This window comes from Mauremys reevesii, linkage group 10, assembly GCF_016161935.1.
Source record: "Mauremys reevesii isolate NIE-2019 linkage group 10, ASM1616193v1, whole genome shotgun sequence".
NCBI lineage: Eukaryota > Metazoa > Chordata > Testudines > Geoemydidae > Mauremys > Mauremys reevesii.
Genome location: NC_052632.1, coordinates 79,066,411 through 79,080,391, shown reverse-complemented (window position 1 = coordinate 79,080,391; position 13,981 = coordinate 79,066,411).

Here is a 13,981-nt window from a genome sequence, read left to right as displayed (position 1 = left end):
AGGTACCGTACGTTCAGAAAGGATATTTTAAAAGCACTTGAAAATATGAGGCTTGAGAATTTGCTTTGGTGTTTTTAGGACTGAGCAATTCCAACCGAGCACTGCAAATAGTGGTCAGGAATTAATCTTGGTAGCAGAGGACAAGTTGCCATTTGCAGAAGGGATTTTGAAACCACAGTGCCATCGAGGGCACCGTCTGTTACATTTCAGAGCTTTGGTATCATATCTTAAAGGATTAGGAGTGGCATGCCTAAAAAACAGCATCTCGCCACGTGGCTCTGGTTGATTTTTCCCCCTAGCCATCCTACAATTCTGCCCCCCTGCTCAGATCAGGAACAGGGTTGAAAACTTGCTCCTACATCAATGAAAATGGAACACTTTTTAAATATCAGGCGAAGCCACAAGAGCGCCTGTAAAAACAACTGGTCTATAGAAAAAGGAAAAAAAAGTACACTGTATGTGTAATACATTTTGCAGTGTAGATTACTGTGCACCGTGGCATAACTCACTGTTGACATTTCACAGCACAGTGGCCTGCAAAGTAGGAAAGCCGGAGCTGGGCAAATGCTGCACTAAAATGTCTGTGAATAGCTGTTCAAACTGTTAATCGTTTTTATTTCACTCGTGTTTGTGCCCTTTTGCATTCACCTGCCACAAATAGCCCCGCAAATCAGCTCACTGGCTGGAACTTATGTCAAAACAGCATGTTTTCAGTGACTATTCAGAATGATCAGACTCTCAGCTTGAAACCGAAGGTGCACTCATTGCATCGGGAAACGGGATCATACATTGGAGAAGCTTGTGAGCTAGTTGCAGCCATAAAAGGCGGTGACATTAATCAAATCCATTATTTCTTCCTTTCATGCTTTTGATGCTGTGACAATTCTGCACCCGGACCACACTTTCTAATGCCTTGATGATTTTACTTCCCCATGATCCTCCCTTCTAAGTCACAAACAAATTGAAAAATCTCTTGGCAAGAAGTACAACTGAAGATTCAGCACCACCATTTATAGCCCAAGCTCATTAAGAGAGTCATTTAATTGAACACTTAATCACTGGAGGCCTAGGGGGAAGACAGTAGACTTCTCCCATGTAAGGGAAGTTTTCAGCCTATGCAACTTTCAGGCATCCTGTCAGTGCAACGGGAACATACATCATACAGCAGATGGAGCGTTAACTCTTGAGATAACCGTTAGTCAATGTCCAGCCAAGGTCTTTCCCAGGGACAGCAATGTTCCCTTTCCCTTCCAGTGACTGTGACTTCCTCCTGCATGCTCACGGCATATTGATTTCGCAGAGCACTTGCAAAGTGCAGCAAAACAGACTGTCATTCCCACAGCAAGACAGCCCACCTGAGCCCCAAACTCATCAAGTAGCTTTGCAGGATTCCATGATCTGCCAGTCCACAGGGCTTTTCTCGGCGTCTTTCTTGTGATCACACCCCAGTCACAGGGGTCGGACACCTTTTGAATGCTGTTTGGCATCAACTGTAAAAAATAAGTTAATTGGAATCATCCTCATCCTCATCCTCATCATGGCAAATCCCAAAGGAACGTGGCCTCCTTGCAGATCAAGCGCCACCTGGGTGAATCTCTAATATTAATTGGAAGCAGTAGCCTAATTGGCTTAGTCTAACCACACAAAGTTGCATTAGTTTAATGAAGGATGTGATGTTAATCTAGTATCTCTTTGTATGGCAACCTCCGTTTAAATAATATGTGTGTCCACACACACAGTTGCACTGTTTTAACTCAGTTTAATGTGACACCTTTAGTTAAACCAGTGCTTATTCTGTGCGTAGACCAGGCCCTAACTGTTACGATTCGTGACTTCTGTTTGCGTCTCTCTCGTTCCGTTTCTTTAGAAGAAAGCTGAGCTCCTTTGTTGTGGGTGCAGATGTAAAATGTCCCCCTGCATTTTGGTTGCAGGAACAAATAGCACTGGAAGCTGGAGTGCAGAGCTCAGTCTGAGCACTTGTGCCTCCAGCGACGTGCTGGCAGGGTGCAGATGGGTAGCTGGAGGTACACGTATCCAGATTTGCACTCGTAGCTTATTTGTCCAGGTCCAAAATGGGGGGGGCAAGTTTTTCAGGTACCCAAGGCCTTCTGACATACCTTAGGGCAGTGATAATTTTCATTCTGAGCCCGCCATTGTCCTTGCTAGTAGGGAAACCATCTCTCTCTCCAGAAGTGAGTCTCTGAGCTCTTAGACCATAACTACTGCAAAGAAAACCTTATTTGGAATTTCAGAGGAAGCGCTGTCTAATGGTCTGAGCACAGCTCTGGGAGCTAGGAACTCCTGCGTTCTAATCCCAGGTCAGTCACTGACTTGCTGTGTGAGCAAATCATGTAACGTCTCTGTGTGGCAGGTTCCCCACCGGTAAAATGGGGATAACTCTGAGCTATCTCAGGGGTTGTTGTGAGGTTTAAGGTAATTAAGATCCCAAATGCAAAGCTCTGAGTAACTGCAGAACATTATTATTTAATTATATGATTAATTTCAGCTTTATGGGGTTATTTTACACCCCATCCCTGTCGATTCATCACCTAAAGCTGCATTTTAATAAATGCAGTGAATGCAGGAGGGTCATAATCCCTTCAGCCTATGCTTGACTGGAGCCATTTTAGAAGCCTTGAGAAATGAAGAATAAACAATACTTAGGAAACCATTTTGTAGGGGAAGGGGGTGGGAGAAGACCTTGTGAAAATTACTGGTTGAGGCTGAACTACAGATGTTCCACGCTTCAAGGTTAAACCTTTGACTGTATCGATTTTAATTCTCTTTGCTAGGGTGGAAAATATCCCCAACAGAAATCTGAATCCATCCCCAGTGCAATTAGATGCAGCCTTTAATCTGTCATTATTACAAGATGGTACCGGCTGCATGAATACTAATAAACGTGTTTGATATTTGTACAAGCTTTTTTAGGATGAATAATTAAATTGACTTTATCCATTAAACCTTGCCTATTAAGCTTTTAATGCAGGGATGCATTTTAATGACTCAGGGCCATCTCTCTTCCTTTCTGGGGGGGTCTTAATTAGGATTTTTAATGCATCCTGTTACAAGCCTTTTGCAAAAGTATCATTCATCGGTAGCATGGTCAGAATGGCTGGAATCTACATCTTTGTCTAGTGTTTAGAGTATGTCTCCTGTTTTCCCTCTGATCCCCAAGGATAATTTGTAGTAGCAACAGTGATCGGTGTCTTGAGTGAGGGTTCTTTTCTCAGGTGACTGAGACCCTTGGCCAACAGATAATAATAGATGCCTAAGAGATCCCAGATTCCATAACAAATACACCTGCAGATACTAACTAGTGGCAGGTGACTGTTCGTGGAGTTGAGGGGGAAAAGCACCCAACCACATTGGGTTTTACAAACCCCTTTGGGTTTCAGGAAACTCACAGACTCCCTGCTCCACTGAAATAACAGGGTTGGGTTTTGTCTCCTTCAATGGCAATTTTGAATTTAAAATAGATTCCTCGACTTTTAAGGCCAGAAGGGTCCGTTCTGCTCATCTAGTCTGACCTCCTGCACAACACAGGCCAGAGCCTTTCAAGCTGTGTTCCTAAGTAACCGGAAGCCTGCAGTAAGCAAACAGTACAGACTCTCACTGCAAAGTTATTCTGGCCCTGCTCCTGGCATGCCTGGGAGAATAAAATAGACACAAAAAACAAGCCATGTGGCAGCTCAGAACGTATGGTGTGACAGAGCCAAACAGAAAGCATGCTCCAGCTAATTTCAGCTGTTGGAATGGCCTCCTGGTGCAAATTAGAGCAACCTTCAGCCTATCCTACTTTATGCCAGAGGCTAGTCCAACAAATTACAAAGGTGTGGTCATAGAATATCAAGGTTGGAAGGGACCTGAGGAGTTCATCTAGTCCCACCTGCTGCTCAAAGTAGGACCAATCCTCAGACAGATTTTTTTGCCCCAGATCCCTAAATGGCCCCCTCAAGGATTGAACTCACAACGCTGGGTTTAGCAGGCCAATGCTCAAACCACTGAGCTATCCCTCCCCCTGCTGTACCTCACTCAGCAAGCTAGACCCAAGGATCAGGGCCACGGGGGTGCTACAGTGACAGAATGAATTCTCCTATGGCGAGATTTTACCCTTTGTGTGACCGTAGCTATGCAGGGCTCATCCACCCTGGCAGTGCCCCTAGCCTGCCCTGGGAAGGGTGAGATGGGAGTTCGGTTTCCCCAGCCCATTCGGTAGCTACTAACAAGTAGGACAGTTGTCATGGTGGGGTTTGCGATGCGTGGCTCTGCATCTCATTTCCTCTCCATCACAACAATGTAGGGTGGGTTTCTCCACCCCTATTCAAATAGGTGGCCTTGGCCAGAAGCTGGTGGTTGCTGGGCAGGGTTGGTTGAAGATTGGCCGGATTTCTGGTTGACCTCTTCTAGCCTGAGTCCGTACAAGTTCAGATGCTTTTCCATGCAGGGAGGTGAGCCCGTAAGAATGCTGGGTGGAGCCCTGGTCAGAGCACTAGCCTCTGACTTGCTTCAGTTCCCTACTCTGCCCCAGACTTCCTGTGTGACCTCAGCAAGTCAGTTTGCCTCTCTGTGCCTCAGTTTCCCATCTGGGGAGAATAGCCCTGCTGTGCCTCACGGGGTGTTGTGAGGTTAAAAAGTGCTTTGTAGGAGGCAGGTATTATTTCCAATGAGCCTTGTGTCACCATGAGAATCTGCACAGAAGCAGCCAGACTAGTGAGCTCCCACCAGCAGCAGTCTCAGCCTTATCCTGGAGGCTCATGGGAACTCACTTCCCTGCTGCACCCAGGTGTTATGACACGGTATCTTGAGCCAGGAGCTATCCTGTCCAGAGAGCAGGCGGGTGCTAGCTGGCTTCCTCAGCTGGCTGGTACCATTCCCATCTCCTAGGCTAAGCAGAGCATGAAGGGCAGCAGAGTTTTACTTTTTTTGCCATTATCTTGTCAATCAACCCAGATTCTCATTATGAAAACACCTCTCTGCCAGGTGCTGCCTGTAATGGAACACACGCTGCGCTTCTAGGCTGCACCACCCCGTGTCCAGCAGAACGGGACCTACTCTGTACAGCAGATTGGTGAAATAAGGTAACGTAGCATTACACAGGATCTGAGGACCATGCACAATTTCTCCCTTGTCCCTCCTTTCTTAAGGAGAATGGCTCATTTGAGACTCAGATGCACTCCCAGACCTGGTGTTGCCTTATTTAAAAAAAAAAGCATTAAGCAAAGCTCTGTGGTACTCCATAGTCATCCAAATGCAGCAGTAATAGCAGAGTAAGCTCTACTGTCTGCATTTACTATACAACACTCCAGTATTCATTGAAAAAACAAGGCGTGTGTGTTGGTTTGTCTTGTAATCATTACCTGTATTCATGGTAAAAATTCTTCATGGTGACACTGAGAAAATGTTGGTGACTCTAATATTAGCTCTTTCGTATCTCAGTGTAATTAATTATATGAAATACATTTAATATCAATTTAAAATTCCCGGAGCGGCTTATTTTTCTCATGTCCCTCCTGTTTTGTATTTGTCCCACTTCTAGGCATTAGTGGACTAAAGCCTGTGACAATGAATTCTAACACTACTTACAATCTTACAGCACCTTTCATCCTATCAGATTCCCCAGCACTACATATTCCGGCCATTGAAATGCAGCCAGCTCTGGGGAGGAACGCTGCAGTGGTGGAATGGTGTACAGCAACACTGAACAATATCTTAAGGGCCCCCATCCATAAAAACACTTCAACATGTACAATATTTAACCCTTTGTCCCGCGTCCCGATCAATGTACAGTCAGGATGTCATTTGTCCCGATATTCAGGTAAAGAGGCAAGCGGGAGGGAGGCACTGACCCCTAGGGTGCTCCGGGGCTGGAGCACCCACGGGGGAAAATTGCAGCCAAGCTCCACCCTCCTCGCCTCCTTCTCCCCCCCACCCCTCAGCGCGCCGCGTCCCCGCTCTCCCCCCCCCACCCGCCCAGCGCTTCCTGCCACCTAACAGCTGTTTGGCAGCACTTAGCGCTTTCTAGGAGGGAGTGGGAATAAGCGGATATGAGCAGGTACGCGACACGGTGCGCTCAGGGGAGGAGGTGGAGAAGAGGCAGGGCAGGGGCGGGGACTTGGGGAAGGGGGTGGAATGGGGCGGGGTGAGAGCAGTACCGAGGCGAGAAGGGGGGTGGGTGGGCGAGCACCCACCCAGCAGAGGGGAAGTCGGTGCCGTAGGGGTGAGTGGCGGGCGGGTGAGGAGACGAGTGGTGGGTGGGGGACTGAGGAGGGACACAGCAAGCCAGCAGCAGGCCAGAGGATGAGGAAGGGCATGGGGGGGGCAAGTGGGAAGGGGGCGGGACTTGGGGCAGAGTGGGGGCAGAGTCTAAGAGGAGCAGGGCTGGACTGTGGATGGAGCTGATGGCACCCCAATGGGTCCTGATATTTTAGTGTGGTGATCTGGTCACCCTAGTGCTGTAGCAGGGCCTAGAACAGGTAGTGAGGAAGCCTGTATCCACCTGAAACTGTAGGGGCATTTGGTGGGCAATATTATAGGGCAGGCACTATCTTTTTGTTCTAACTTTGTACATGCCTAGCACAATGGGTCCATGATGGGGCTCCCAGGTGTTATGGTAATACAAATAATAATAATATATTCTACCTGACACCCACCTTGAAAACTCCATTCGTTCTTGAACTGAGATTTCAGCCCCCCGGTGCTCAAGATATAAAGCTGCAACAGACCTAAGGCATGATCCAAATTAAAACCAACTGAATGGTAATGAGAAACAGGGAGTGTTGCCAAGTGCTCAGTCCTAATTGGTTCCTGAACCCAGCTGGGTTAGGAACACACCTTATATAAACTTTTCTTCTTCGTAAGGAAAAGCTCCCAGATCACAAAGTCATGGGCTTGGATTGGAATGGAATGGAAGCTCATCTCTGCCTACCCCACTGTTCCTGAGCGCTGGCATGGCGAAACTCATCATTTATAGTTCCTAGCGTCAGTCGCTTTGCCTTGTGTTAGGCTCACCTGCAGCACACACAAAACTGTATAGCGCCTGATACCAGGATGGGAGTTTTGGTGGAACCGCAGGCTTCCATGGAGATGTGATCAAGTCCAACTGATGGTGGGATCTCCAGTGAGAAAGGTCTCACCCCCAATCCAAGACTCTTCTCCACCTGGACCTAGTGAGAGGTAAGTGGTAGTGTTTTGGGGAGATCAAGCCATGGGAAAGGAACCTCTTCCCCCAACATTCAGGTAGGCGTCTCTCTCCTGGAGACTCAGTTGACACATAGCACCTCAACTCTTGTTCTAACCATGTGGGAGATAACAGCTGTGCAAGCTGAAGGAGCTAAGCTGAGTTGTCTTCTTAGGTATCTGTTGTCAATATTTCTAAGGTACCCATCACCTGGGTGCCTAAGCGCTGACTTCCTTGGTATGATGGAATGGGGTGGGATGGAGGTTCCATCCGAGGCCATGTTTGTTGTTACAATACATGCGATGTTGCTCTGGTGATTGGTGACCACATACAGGTACCACAGTTATCAGCCATCCGCAGAAGTGCGGTATCTGTGAACGTTAGTTCAAAACCCACCTTCTCTGCTGGCACAGGGAGCAGAGGGAACGGAGGACCACTTTCCGATGCACTCATAGAATCATAGACTATCAGGGTTGGAAGGGACCTTAGGAGGTCATCTAGTCCCACCCCCTGCTCAAAGCAGGACCAATCCCCAACTGAATCATCCCAGCCAGGGCTTCGTCAAGCCTGACCTTAAAAACCTTATAAGTCAGTGAGGAGCATCTGGGCAGTGCAAATAAAGACGGGGCACATTTCAGCCTGGGAATTGCAGCCTCCAGGAGCTGAGAGACATTTATCCATCGGGGGAACTCTAAGTGACAAAGCGTGCATGTCCCAATGTCCTTCCAGGTACAGCATGTCCCAGCCACCCCTCATCAGCAGCTGCTCCTTGCTGCATTGGCTTTATGGGCATGGCCCATTTCCCATGCCCTCTGGGAGTGACTGGATGGTGCCCACAGCTCTGCGTCCAATGCACTACAGGACTTTGTGTCTGATTGGCACATGTCTGTCACTGCTGCCCCTCCCTCCTGTGACACAGTGGGTGGAGGGTGATCCCATTTCTCTCAGTAACGTTGCTCAGCCCATCATCTGATATTTATCATCCTTGTTACTGATCCACTTACAAAAGTCGATTGCCCAGCTGGGATCCAGTATCTCAGCTACCTCTCGCCCTGCCCAGCATCCCTGGTTTCCAAGAGGTGATGTGTAATTTATTCTGACTGGCTCCGATGGAGACACTAATTAATTTTCCTCATTTAAAAAAAATTAAACAAATGGTCGCAAATTCTAATACAAATTAATTCTTCACGGAGCACCAGGCATTTCACAAATCACTGGCAATAACTCTTCCTGGAAGCCTGAGTGCTCTGACTGGGTTAATATATTCCAACAAGCTGCATAGCGGCACTGCAGTTCTGTCACTCGGCTGATTTGCTAGCCAGCTTTCCACTCTTAACCCAGAGTCACGTCACCTTTAAAACATTCATTGTCTGCACTTGTGGTGTTAAAGAGCATTCTGTGTCCTTCAATATACAAATCTTGGGAAAGTACTGTGGAATTTAACTGAAACCACGTGTGCATCCCAGGTGAGGCATGTAAAACTCATCCATGCTACTGGAATGTGAATACCAGCCAATACCAATTAACCCACCCTGCCAGCAGGTATTAGAATCCTGCATAAACTGTGGCATGTTTAAAAACTGTGTTAAAATTACAAGCTACCACTTTAAGTTCTAAGGGGTTTCCTGGTCCTGCTTGCAGGGTAGGGGGCTCTTTAAGGAAGGGAGTAATCTGGGTTGGGCAGTGTGACAAAAGCCAGCCTGGAGCAAGGTGGGTTGAGTTGTGCCTCACTGCCTTAGGGAGCAGCCTGCTTTGTCTCTCTCTGTTCCGGGTTCTTACGGGTTAGAGTTCTGGGGTCTATGAAATAAAAGAATCTTCTGTGGCAACCCTCCTGCGAGCTCATGTAATGTCTTTTTTATCTAACTTTTCTGTGTTCATGCCGTGAATATAACAGCAACCTGCTGACTCACTCCACCAGGTATGGCTCATTAACTGTGTCTGGAATATACGCAAGGTGAGAGTATCTCTCCAGGCAGAAGAAACTAGCAAGCTAGGACATAGGTGCTGGAGGGAAACCCTACCTGGGGGATAGCCAGGAAACTGAGGCTGAAGTTTATGTTTTGTCCTTGTTTGTGTGTTACCAGCCCAACACAAGGAAGGGGATGATTTTTGAAGCTAACTCAGACTGACGATGGGGTGGAGTCTCATCATGTTCACACACTTCAGTGAGTGACTCGATTGTAGAGATGCGGAACATTCTCATTGCTCAGGGATGCCCAGGGCAATTGGAGGTGCTCAGCACGTCGGAAACCAGGCCACGGAAGTGCCCGATTTTCCCCAACCAACTTGAACTTGTTGGCCTACCTGCCCCTGGAAGCGCACCAGGCCTTCTACCCTGCCATGCAGTCTTCCTGCTTCAATTCTGATGAAGGCTCCGGTATGTGGTGAAGGCAGGACCGTAAGGAAAATGGCCACAGTGGCTGATTTTCAAGGGACTCTAACTGTCATTTTAGATTTCATTTTGCACATCATCTATTATAAGTTCAATCAAGTATTGCTTGCCTATTGAGCTCACTTTGCAATACCCATCAGATGGTATTTAACCTCCTGTTATCACCAGTGTAGTGCACCTTGGGGTTTGAAAGAGTTTTTACTAATCCACCGATCCACCTACCCTAATTCTTGCTTGTATTTCCTTAATCGCCCATCCGACTCAGGCAGATAATGCAGACAAATTCCAGCTGCCTTCGTTTGGTTCTTTGCCGTTAGATTTTTGATGGGTAAGAAGGGCAAATATATTCATCTAGCAAGTATATGCCTCCCAAAGTTCAATCCTTTCCGCATACTTCCTTGTAAATTGGTTTCAACAGCAGGGGGGGGAGAGTTCTATGAACAGAAGTTAAAAGGCCATTAAATAAAAGGGCAAAGAATATCTTTGTATCTCTCTATTAGCGATAAAGGCTGGGCTGGGCTGAGTCAAACTCCCAGCTCTGTGCAAACAGATTCCAAATAAAACAACTTTATTGCAGGTTAATGACGCCATAAAAATGTATTTCACTGTCCATTTAGCAGATGTTGATCATAAATATTTTGGATTAAAAATAAACTCTCCAATGTGCCACTGTATTGTGATTTCTGTCTCTCCTGCCTCCCCTTGAGTGCTTTATGGGCAGCCATGAATCACCCTGGGGGTTAGTTTAATCACAGTTTAAAATATGAAGGCGATAGAGTCTCCAACTTTCTAGGCATCGGTCTCAGATTCAGAGGCTCTTCCGTTCAGGTAGCAGCATGTAGCAATCATCATAACTGCCGCTCAGAGACAAATTTTGTCCCTGGTATTTGGTACTTCAGGGTAGGATTTAGTCCCCCTTTACTCACACTGAGTAATTCATAAAAACGCCCAGACTGGGTCAGACTAAAGGTCCATCTAGCCCAGTTTCCTGTCTTCTGACGGTGGCCAGTGCCAGATGCCCCAGAGGGAATGAACAGAACAGGGAATCATCAAGTGATCCATCCCCTGTCACCCATTCCCAGCTTCTGGCAAACAGAGGCTGGGGACATCATCCCTGTCCATCTTGGCTAATAGCCATTGATGGACCTATCCTCCATGAATTTATCTAGTTCTTTTTTGAAGCCTTTTATAGTCTTGGCCTTCACAACATCCTCTGGCAAAGAGTTCCACAGGCTGACTGTGTGTTGTGTGAAGAAATACTTCCTTTTGTTTGTTTTAAACCTGCTGCCTATTAATTTCATTTGGTGACCCCTAGTTCTTGTGTTATGAGAAGGAGTAAATAACACTTCCTTGTTTACTTTCTCCACACCAGTCACGAGCGATCATATCCCCCATTAGTCGTCTCTTTTCCAAGCTGAAAAGTCCCAGTTCCTCACAAGCTAGGCCCACTGAACCCTCTGTGCCTTGCAGCAAAGGTGTGGGAAGGCAGGGTTTGCTGGCTATGCACCAAATGGTGCACCCAGATTTCGTAGAATGAAAAGGTTACATGTAACGTACACTGGGAGCAATAGAGGAATGCCATTCACAGCACTGGCACGCCTTTCTTCCCCAAACCCCTGAACAGCCCAAAAAAGCCCAACCCCCAACCCCAAAACAAATCAATCTAACGCCCCCTCCCCCTGAAATAAATTAATATTTTAAATCCAAACAAAAACCCTCCCCCATGTACAGTTTTCACCCAAAAGAGGGAGATGTGCCAGAGACTCTCTGAAGGCCCCTAAGGTCTTCATTATGGCTGGTGCCTTTACATGGAAGGCACCCAGGTACTATAGCCATGGGCATCAGGCTACACTCCCCAGCAGATAGGTGTGCGTTATGACACATCTAATGACATAACATCTGCTATCCCCATAGAATCACAGGGCCAGACTCTGATACCTTTCCTCACAGTGAGTAGCACCTTAAGCTACTCCGTGTGATTTCAGTGGGACCACTCCAGAGAGCGGGAGGGTCAGATATAGAGCTGGATGGGCAACTATGCCCCGGCCTGCCTCAACCACTCAGGCAAATTTCTCCATTTCTTAATCGGTTCCTTTCCCCCAGTTTCTCCCCTGTGTATCCCATGACTAATTCCTCTCCCTCTTTGGTGTTTACATCCGAGCTCAGACTGCTCTCAGGGCTGGCTTAACCAAGCAGCACAGCTTCAGCTCTTTGGATAAGTCAGTGCCCTCCAGCACCTGGCTCCTTCTAGCTGCTCCTCCCTGATGTTCAAAGCTCTTTGCAAACATCAGCTCATTGAGCCCCCCAGCACGCCGGGGAGGGCAGTGCCTTCTTTCTGCATAGTGAACGGGCCATAAAAGAACTGGGGGGGTTTCTCCTCTGTGGGCTGAAGCCGGAAATACTTCATTTCAAGTCAGCATGTCCGTAGGCGGAACCCGCACTCAGCCCAGTAAGGGCTGTGTAAAACAGGAGAGAGTGCCTCTGGGTTTGGCCTACTGGACCTTTAGGCTGAGTGAGAGCTGCTGTTATGACCATCCACACTCAGGGGGTTGCATATCATAGTGCAGAGATGTGTCATACTTTTTTTTTTTTTCCCCTGAAAAGCTAGAACTCTGGCCGATGCTTCAGCTGAATGTTAAACTGCAGTGCAGGATAAAGGGGACTTTATCAGGGCTGCCCAGAGAATTTAGGGGGTCTGGGGGCCTGCCGCCAAATTGCCACCGAAGACCCAGCACTTCGGCGGCGGGTCCCGGGGCGGAATGACCCCCCCCCCGCCGCGGGTCTTCGGGGCACTTCGGCGGCAGGTCCCAGAGCAGAAGGACCCCCCACCATGGGTCTTCGGGGCACTTCGGCGACAGGTCCCGGAGCAGAAGGACCTCCTGCCGCCAAAGACCCGGAGCGGAAGAAGCTCCGGGGGTCTGGGCCCCGCAAGAGTTTTCCGAGGCCCCCCGAGCGAGTGAAGGACCCCACTCCAGGGGCCCCAAAAAACTCACATGGGGGCCCTTGTGGGGCCCAGGGCCTGGGGCAAATTGCCCCACTTGCCCCTCCCCCCCCCTGGGTGGCCCTGGACTTTATCAGCATGTTTTGTGTTCTCGCAGACCCTGTTACACACAGACCAGCACAGCCTGTTGCCTACGAATTCTCCTGGCTTTGGTGTATAGTATCCACGGTCAGGGTCTGATTCTGTCACCCTCATTCATGCTTTACTCACAAGAGCAATCCCAGTGAGCTCTTGTTTCAGGCTGTGGGATAGTCTCAGAGGGGAAGGCCTTCCTCTGGAAAACTAGACCCCTAAAACATCCTGCAAGGGCACAATGGTGCATTAGCCACAGGGAGATGGGCTGAGCCTTTGTATCTCTAACCTCTCTGATTCTGTGACAATGAAAAGTGCAAAGTCACTATGGGTTTGCTAACACGTACTGCGCGCAGGTGTCAAGTACATGCAGTAATAGATGGGAGTTTATTACAAAAGCTTGTGTGGATTTTTTAGTGTTAATGGTGGGGAGGCCCACACCTGCCTTCCCTTTCCCACACACCAGGTGCTGGGATGCTCAGCTTTGCAGAGGGGATCCCTGTGCAGAACCACAGACAGGTTGTGCACAGAGAGAACTATTATCGAGCCAGCCAAAATTGTCCAGCCCTTGAGCATTATCCATCCCTGTAGCCCATCTGTGCCTGATGAGCAGAGCAAGTTGTATTTTAATCGCGTTTCCAGAAAAATGGTACTTGCCCAGGACTGGGAGAATTTTGCAAATCTGCGCTTCCTGGAGCTCAAAAGCCAGCCTTCTGTGACGGCCGCACTCAGTTCGGAACAGGCCAACTCTCTTTTTATAGGTTTCAGAGTAGCAGCCGTGTTAGTCTGTATCTTTTTATAGTGTTTGTTGGTAGTTGTTATTCTCCATTAGCGTGTCCTCTTCGAGAGAGTAATTGACTGGACCTCTGCTGCACTGTACACACTTGACAAGCTCCTGCCTTTGATGTGGGAATGAGTCATTCATTAACTGCTGGGACAAGATGTGCATGCAAACACCAGAGCCGATTGTTCTGCAAAAGGGGAAAAGTCAGACATCAACAAACGGGTCTCCTTTGTTCCTGATGTAGGAATTAGGATTAATACAGCACCCCTCTACCCAAGGGAGGCCTTGATTTATTTCTTTTACAAGAGGCAACATCACATCACTGTAGGGAGAAGAGGGAGAGTAATATTTGGCCGTAAAGCAATACCAGCATCATTACATAATAGGCATGGAATCGCAGTGATACACAATTTTTCATTAAAGCCAGAGATCAAACTCCCTGCTGAATTGTTGTTTGAGTTTTCTGTCAAGGTAAAAACCGTTGCTGCTTGGGATTTCATTATATTCATAAAGATTAAAAATGAAGCTAATTAGAGAGAGGTTGGCAAGAAA